The following is a 6,491-nucleotide window of genomic DNA, read 5'->3' as shown; positions in this document are numbered from 1 at the left end:
TAGTTTATCAAAAACTCACTTTTTACGACATTCGGCACCGTGCCGGTTTTGTCGCGAAACTTCGACAAGTCATAACTTCTTCGTTATAACTCGAATTTCGGTATTCTTTATATATCCGTAATCCTTGTCACGCCCACTACAAGTTTCTTAATAGATATCGGCTTTATCTAATATTTATTTTCGACGCTCATTTTTATTCTTAATTAATTAAACCCTAATAATTAAGCATAAAACACATAATATTCACATAATTCCTTTTCATTTCTTCAAAATGAGTTACAGAGGTTAACCTAGACTATAACGTCAATATTAATGCCTAGCCTAGAAACACGGGTGTTACACTAGATTAGGGCTAAGGATCTAGGAAGATGTCTTATGTACCTGCTATTTGTGCTTATTGAATTACATGCTAGTACTGATTAGTCAGTAATATGATGGCCTGATTTGGATATGCTTGGTTTGGTTACTCAAAGTCCGAATGCTGCTTGCTTTGTGCTTTTAAGAGTTCTATTTATCTTTAATTAACTAGTAAACGAATATGTTAAGTTACATATTACGAGGACTAAATAATTTCATAAGGTTAGGTCTAGCCCTATTTCGCAGCTCTTTTCTGAGTCCAACCGTTGTAGGGTAGGACCTCTCATTCGAAAAATTATCTGGTCTTAGTGATATGTAATGGTATTCGCGAGCTAGTTAGGGAAAGGTAGCAGGGACTTCTTATGCAAATGATGGTGGAGAGTAGGTCGGAGATTACCCTAGGGCAAGCCTAGGATGAGATTAGCATGGAGAGCAATGGTAGTAGAAGGGACTTGGTGAAGTCGAGCCAATCCTTGAGGAAAGTATGGATCGATGTGGAAGGTAGTATGGGCCCGTACTACAGAAAGAAGAGGATCTATACTCGATTCAAGAAGGGATTCGATAAGACCAGGAAACTTGTAGTGCGTGTGTGATCCCTCGATGTTGGATGAGTATTCAGATGGTTTTTATGGTATGTTTCTAGCATGGTGACGCTACGTGATGGGCCAGTTGGCAGTTTTGGTGTCGGCAAGGGATCAAGCTCGGACTCTGGAGTCGGGCAGCTCGATGATCAGATGAGGGAGTTTATTCCAGCTGAGATTACGTGTAGTATCATTGAACAGACTCCTGTGACCTTCGGTACGGTAAAGGAGGGCATTTTCGAGATCCTTGATGAGAGAATGAGCGCATTTCGCTCTGAGGTGATGGCTATGATGGGGACGCGTGCAATGACGTTTCGGGAGTTCTAAGCTAGTGGAGCTCCAGACTATCATGGGGTTAGGGACCGCATTCTCAATAGAAGGTGGTTAGAAGATATGACTAACGCATTCAGGACGAGTTTCTGCCCCGAGGAGGCAAAGGTCAAATATGCTTCCTGCCTGTTGAAGGATTGGGCACGTGATTGGTGGGAAGAGATTGGTAGTGAGTTGGGTGATGATGCGGTTGATGTTGTGTCATGGGATGATTTCTCGACCGGGTTCTAACGTAGTTTGCTCCGACAATTGAGGTGAAACAGTTGGCGCGAGAGTTTCTGGGTCTTCGCCAAACTACTGAGACTGTGGTAGAGGTCACTGCCAAGTCTCGGGAGAGGGCTTTGTTGGTACCACAATATGCAACAGATGAGTTAATGAAGAAAGTGAGGAATCATGATATGTTGTGGGATGATATCAGGGAGTTCGTGAGTATTTCGGGTTGCGAGACCTTGAATGATATGATTTCTAGAGCCCGTAAGTGGGAGATAGAATTGGATCACATTGGTAAGAGGGGGTCAAATCAGGTGCAGGCATTGGAGGGTCTCGGGAAGGGACCCAAGACTTCTGGCCAGCGTTTGAGAGGCCAACAGGGCCAGAGACAGTGTAGCACGTGCGGGAAACTACACGATGGAGTTTGTCGTTCCAAGGGTTTGGGCTGCTACAAGTGTGGCAGGGTTGGTCACGTCAGCAGAGATTGTCCTCAGGGGGCAAGCCCATTATGTTTTCACTGTGATCAAGTGGGCCATAAGAAGGCCGACTGTCCGAGGAGGAGGGGATGATTAGTGAATGCGGTTGATCCGGCTATTTTTCAAATCTCTAATGGTCAAGAGAGTAGGGCAAGAGCCCCAGCAGATAGGAGTCAGGCCCTGTAGTGTCAGACAGGAGAAGTTAGGACTCCAGCAGGCGATGTTGCGGGTATGTATCTTTTGCCTTCCTTCAGTTTTTTTCTACACATTGTTGTGGGAATTTTGTTTTGGTTTGTAATATTGTAGCGTGTTGGGTAAGTGTATCCCTGGTTTATTTCTTTTCTCATGTTGGGTTACATCTTCTAATATTGTCATATGACAATTGTATACCGCGAATTATTAGTGGTTAGTGTAAGGTTTTCCCTTTTTACTGGTTCGGGATGTTCAGTGTTATCTTGGGATAGGGTCGAGATCGGTCACGGGCATTATGGGAAGGTCTGCGGTCAGGGTCCGTAGGACGGTTATTCAGCATCGTCAAGATTCGGTGGTTTAGTAGTTGTTCTTGGAGTGACTGTTGGAAGCACCAAGGGAAGTGGCTTGTTGTCGAGGTATTGGTTGGAGCATCTGTCGTTTGGGCTTCAAGATTTGAGTGCGGTATCACTTCAATCATCAGGGGATGTTGGTTTCGTTGGGATTCAGGAAGTGTTCATTTGGTCCTTAAAATTTGTATGGTCTTTAAGTTTGACTAGTAATGGGTCGCTAGCATTGGTAAGCGCCGGTTGTCAGCAGATCGATCATTCGAATGTAGGAGGGATCGGAAATCCTTCCATTTCTCGAATGTCGTGGAGACTTAGTCGAATCGAAGTGGGGGAGAACCGTTCGGGTATCCAGGTCAAAAGCAAGTGTGAAATGGGATGAGCTCGTATCCCCATCGGGGAAAGGAAAGTGTTAGATATTAAAATGTTTGACAAATGAATTTTTGTTTTTGACCTATTAGTTTTAGGGTTTTTCATATTTTAAACCGTAGGACTATAAATAATTTAGGTCGTTTTTTATTTTATGAGAGCCTCCTTTTACACTGTATTTTTCGTTTTTACAGTAGAGAGAAAAAGTGAGAGTTCATCTTTTTTTCATGTGAGGTTTCCCCATTATAATCAGATCTAGTGATCATATAAATGCAGAAATATTTCACTGATTCTTTGTTTATTTGAGATTGATTTATCTATTGTTCTTAATTTCCACATTGTCATCTCATATTGTGTGAATCTGGGTTCCTACAATTGGTATCAGAGCTTGATCTTGAAGAATATTTGTTCTTTCAAGTTTTAAAGATTAGAGGTGACATATTTTCGTAGTTGAATCTTTTTCACGAATCTGGTGTAAGTTTTCTAGTCACTATGTGATCTATACTCGAAAATTTCTATATCTACATCAGATCTGAACAACTTGTGAAGAAACATCGTAGATCTGAAGGGTTTTTGTTAGATCTGTATTTTCTCACATCATATCTACATTCATTCTCTTATAAATCCGTTTTTATTGAAGATACAATGTCAGATCTATGTTTTTCTGATGCTTCATTTTCTCTTTGTGAAAACATATTTCCTGATGCATGGCACATTCAAGGATTTCAAGAGTTTGAAACATTTACTGCAAATGAAATATATCATCTCATGAAGAATGGATTGATTAGTAAGGAAGTATGTGTACAAGACATGTGTGGAAAGTGGCATTCTATAGAAAGCGACACACTTCTGGTACATGAACTGGATGTAATCCATTTGATAGTTAAAGATAAAGAATAAAAAGAAATGAAAATGCAACAGAAACAAGAAGTTGTTAAAAATGCTCCAACTTCATATGAAGATCCCCAAGTAAAAATGGTTGATAAATACCCAGAAATAGAGAAGGAAAAAGATGTTGATGATCCATGTTCTCCGAATGTTGTTGAAGATTCATGCATCAAAATTCATGATGTTATACCTAAAAAGAAAGAAGATATTGTTAAGGTTCTTCATATTTGTGATACATCAAAGGGAATGTCACCTGATATTTCATCAAGATCAAGTAGTTGTTTTGAAGGGATAAAACCCTACAGAAAACTAGTGATTTATGAAGACAAGGTTTATCAAAATCTAAAATCATGGGTATCTAGAAGATGTGAGAACCACTTCAGAAAGCCATATGTGTCTTCATGGACTGGAAATTTGTATTTTAAGCCAAGATATAAGAAGTTCAAGAAGAAGAAGAAGGGAAAACCCAAGCAAATTTGGATTCTTAAGCAAAAATATTCAGAACCTGAAACAAAGCCAAACAAAGATGTTAAACCACAGTGTTTGAATCATCCAAGAAAGTTTACTGAAAGAAGTCATTTGAAGAAGAAGACATTCCAACCAATTCCACGCTGGTTGAATGATATGATGCAAGTTCTTATCTCTTTTTTCATATGTAGAAAGACTCTACTGATTCAGATTGTATTTCAAGAAGATATTGTTTGGAGTAATCACAATTATGGTGGTTATTGTTTACCTAATAAGAAGAATATGTTTTCAGAAGATCCAAAAATTTTCAGAAGCAATTATCTAACTTTCAATCAAGTTTGATTTCCTAAGAAGACTTGTTGATTTTTGAAGATATGAGAAAGATAAAGCCAATATGATATATTCATTGCTCTCTCAAGAATGAAAGGTATATTTTTTTTTTTGAATATGGTCTACAATTTAGGGGGATATTGTTAGTCTTCAAAATTTGTTTACAACATGGTCTCAAGTTGGTGAACTATAAGATGCAAACGTGGGTTATGGATTTTCATTTGATCCATTTCTTTATTAGTGACTGTTAAAGGATTGAGAGGATTAAATGTTGTTTATGTTTTCATAAAAGCTTTAAGGAAGAGAGAAGATGTGAAAGACAACATGGACGTTTTTTTTTGTTGTTCTACATATAGAGTAAAGAGGAAAGAGAAGAGAATTAAATGCAAATGGAGTTAAAGTATTGTTTTCCTTCTTCCGTGAACAAAACAAATCGTCAAAGAAAAGTCCAAGTGGAGAATTAATGGGTTTTCTTGTCATATTCTTGAATAAATCTTGTGTCTACGGGAAAGGAAGATTAAAGAAACATGAGTTGTTACTTTCTTTATTACCAAGGGTAACTAGAGAAAGTTTAAATAACCATGGAGCATGTCATTATTTTATTCAAGATAATAGACAAATATGGGTGTTATTATTTTTATATTGTGATATTGCTTTTAGGGAGGGATGAAAAAGAAATACTATATGTATGAATTGTCAACAACAATAGTGCAAGCATATGACGTGGGGTTGCTTATTAAACATAGAGAATGGTTATATTTCCTTTATGGGAAGTTTTTACAGCTGGAAAAATCTTAAGTACAAAACAAATATTTTAAAATCCAATTTGTATGCCTCGTCTCTTCAACTTATACCAAGGTGATGGAGATAGGTCTGAAAAAGGTACAGTATCTAACTTTGGCTTTGGGGTATATCGAGAAGAGCTAGAAAGGTTGGAGTATTTTCGATGGCTCTATTATTTTAAGGTGAGAAAATTAGATTTTCCTTTAGTTATTAGCAGATGGTTTTTAACTTCGAAAATCTCATCGGTGATTATTTGATTTACTCGGAAGACAATGAGTTTTATCTATATCAGCTTTACACCATAGATCCTATATTTTCCTCAGACATATTTATTTGAAGACCAAGTGCAAATGTTTAGGGGAGACCCGTGTTTAAAATCGTCAAAATTTTTATTTTTATTTTTATTCATCAGTCTAAACATTTAGGGGATAATTGTTAGATATTAAAATGTTTGACAGATGAATTTTTGTTTTTGACCTATTAGTTTTAGGGTTTTTCAAATTTTAAACCCTAGGACTATAAATAGTTTAGGTCGTTTTTTATTTTATGAGAGCCTCCTTTTACACTGTATTTTTTGTTTTTACAGTAGAGAGAAAAAGTGAGAGTTCATCTTTTTTTCATGTGAGGTTTCTCCATTATGATCAGATCTGGTGATCATATAAATGTAGAAATATTTCACTGATTCTTTGTTTATTTGAGATTGATTCATCTATTGTTCTTAATTTCCGCATTGTCATCTCATATTGTGTGAATCTGGGTTCCTACATGTACTCCCGTACGATCGATACATCATGCATTGTCGCCTTACCCTTATCACGAGTATCCATAACATAGGCGACATAACCGACGCAACCCTTTTGAAAGTAGCGCCTAGCTCTCACTGCTGAACATAAAGTTGGTCTACCCTGCGGCCTCTTGCCCTGAATCACTAAACCTCCCCCACTTGGAGTCTGAACCCGCACAAGCTGCTGCTCGCAGTCGATCACTGCCCCATTGGAACTCAACTAGTCCATACCCACTATAACCTTATTCCCTCGCAGGGGAATGGGGACTAAATCCACGGAAAACTGCTCATCAAACAACTGCAATGAACATCCCTGATGAACCCTCGCAACCCGAACGGTCCAATCATCAGCTATATCTACATCAAGTGGACAGTCCAG

The sequence above is a fragment of the Lactuca virosa genome, chromosome 9, assembly GCF_052849685.1.
Source record: "Lactuca virosa cultivar CGN04683 chromosome 9, Lactuca_virosa_CGN04683_v6, whole genome shotgun sequence".
Taxonomy (NCBI): Eukaryota; Viridiplantae; Streptophyta; class Magnoliopsida; order Asterales; family Asteraceae; genus Lactuca; species Lactuca virosa.
This window is presented reverse-complemented; position numbering follows the sequence as displayed.